The following is a 2,702-nucleotide window of genomic DNA, read 5'->3' as shown; positions in this document are numbered from 1 at the left end:
TCAGGTATCTAAAACCAGTCACCCGTGTCTTCTCAAGAATGAGTAGGACATTTTGAGAAATGGAGTTATTTAGAAGTAATTAATTTTAACATTGAATACATACATACACAAACATAGATTTAGCATTTTTTGTAAACTGTATTATATTTTATTTAAAGTCTGGTCTATTCTCATTGTTTCTGAAGGTTAACACTTTTGCTTACCATTAAGTACACATGAAAGAAAAAATGCTTAACTTTCAAATGATTTTAAACTACACTCTCTGTTCCTTCTCTTTCCACCTGTGGTGGCATCAAATAGATATTATATAAATGTGTGTTTCTTGAAAGCTGATTGACTGAGTCAATTGCCAGCTCATATAGTGTTCTGACTTCCCTGTATATCTGATGAAAAAAAATAAATAAAATGGTATAAGTTTCACTCCAAAGAATGTCCTCATACTTCTATTTCCACAGCAACACGGATGTGCACACGGTGGCATCACTTCTCAAACTTTATCTCCGAGAACTCCCAGAACCAGTTATTCCTTATGCGAAATATGAAGATTTTTTATCATGTGCCAAACTTCTCAGCAAAGAAGAGGAAGCAGTAAGTCGATGCATTTATTTCTAAAAAAGAAAAACCTTAGTTTGAGGGTTTCGCCAGTGTTCCTTGTCTTTAATTTGTAGACTTCCCTTTGTCCTATTGTTTGGATTGTTTTCCACTATTATGAGTGAGTATCAACATCACAGGCATTTAGACTTGATACTGGCAGCTCGGGTCCCATTTTTAACCCCTTCTCTCATCAAAAAGAAAAATGTATGTAGCCGAATAAATGAAATTAGCATTCTTTTCCACTTCGCTCCCTTAAAAGTTCGTGGTGCTATCTCAGGCCAAATAGTTTGTGAACAAAGTAGATGACTGACTTCATATTTCCTTTTTTGTTGCAGGCCTCTTAAATCACTTCAAAGAATGACTCCTAAGAAATCTTACCTACTGCCTAATTTTTTTTTTTTAAAGAACAGCTTTATTGAAATACGATCAGATACTATACAATCACCCATTTGAAATGTAGAATTCAGTGCTTTTTTAGTATATTCTCAGAGTTGTGCAAATATCACCCATACCTAATTTTAGAATATTTAGCACATTTTCATCATCCCGTAACAACTTCATACCTGTTCCCCATGTCTGTCCTTCCTCAGCTCTTGGTAACTAATTAATTGGCTTTCTCTATAAATTTTCCTATTCTGGACATTTTATATAAATAGCATCTTTCAGTATGTCTTTTGTGACTGGTTTCTTTTACTGTTTTCAAGGCTCACCTACATTGTACCATGTATCAGTACTTTATTCCTTTTATTTCCAAGTAATATTCCATTATTTATCCATTCATCAGTTGCAGGACATGTGTGTTGTTTCCACTGCTTGGCTATTATTGGTAATAGTTGCTATGAACATCCATGTACAGAGTTTGGCATGAACATGTGTTTTAATTTCTCTTGGGTATATATACCTAGGAGGTAGAATTGCTGAGCCATATGTAACTCTGTTTCCTAAAGAGGCTCCACCATTTAAAATTCAATATGAGTAGGTTCCAATTTCTCTACGTTTTGCCAATTTTTATCTCTCTCTCTCTCTCTTTTTAATATAGCCATTCTAATGCGTGTAAAGTGGTATGCCATTGAAGTTTGAGTTGCATTTCCCTGATGGCTAATGATTTTAAACATCTTTTCATATACTTGTTGGCTATTGGTGTTTTTCTTTGGAGAAACATCTATTCCGATCATTTTCCTATTTTTAATTGGATTGTCTTGTTATTATTGAATTGTAAGAATTCTTTATATAGTTTAGATACAAGTCCCTTATCAGATATATATGATTTGCAAATATTTTCTCCCATTCTGTAGTTTGTCTCTTCATTTTCTTCATGAGTGTCCTGTGAAACACCAAAGTTTTTAATTTTGATAGAGTCCAATTTATCTATTTTTCTTTTGTCCCTTTTGCTTTTCCTCTCAGATGTAAGAAGGCTTTGTTTAACCAAAAGTCATGAAGATTTACTCTCATATTTTATTCTAAGATTTGTATGGCTTTAGTTCTTACATTTAGGTGTATGCTACATCTTGCATTAATTTTTGTTTATGCTGTGAGGAAAGGGTCCAGCGCCATTCTCTGGCATCCAGATATTAGTTGTCTCAGCACCATTTGTTGAAAAGACTATTCGTTTTTGTATTGAATTTTCTTGGCATTCTTATCAAAATTGCTGCCTGTTTGTTATATGATGTCTGTGACTGCTTTTTATGCTATAATAGAAGAGTTGAATAGCTGAGACGGAGACCATATGTCTCAGAAAGCTTAAAATATTCACTACCTGCCCATTACAGGGAGAAAAACAAACCCAATTATTGATTAGCTTTTCTGGGACCGCTTACTTACAATTTAGAGGAAGGGCTACAATGAGAAGAAACAAAGCAGTTGATCCCTTTGTGGAGTTTCCAGGAAGATCAGACTTTCCAACCTTCCACCCCACCCCAAATGATGTATCCTAGACATGACCAGGCTTGAGAGACTCATTTGTTGGTGGATGTGTGTCTGTCTATATTTGGGGCATGCTAAAAATGGAAAGGACCCACACTACGTCAAAGCTACTTTTCCCCCATAGATAACCTTAGTATAAGTGAGGCTATCTTCTCTTTTCAGTCAAATGTGAACAAATGTTAAAC

The sequence above is a fragment of the Pteropus alecto genome, unplaced genomic scaffold (genome assembly GCF_000325575.1).
Source record: "Pteropus alecto unplaced genomic scaffold, ASM32557v1 scaffold161, whole genome shotgun sequence".
Classification (NCBI taxonomy): Eukaryota; Metazoa; Chordata; class Mammalia; order Chiroptera; family Pteropodidae; genus Pteropus; species Pteropus alecto.
The sequence above is the reverse complement of the archived record's forward strand: the minus strand, read 5'-3'. Positions refer to the sequence as shown.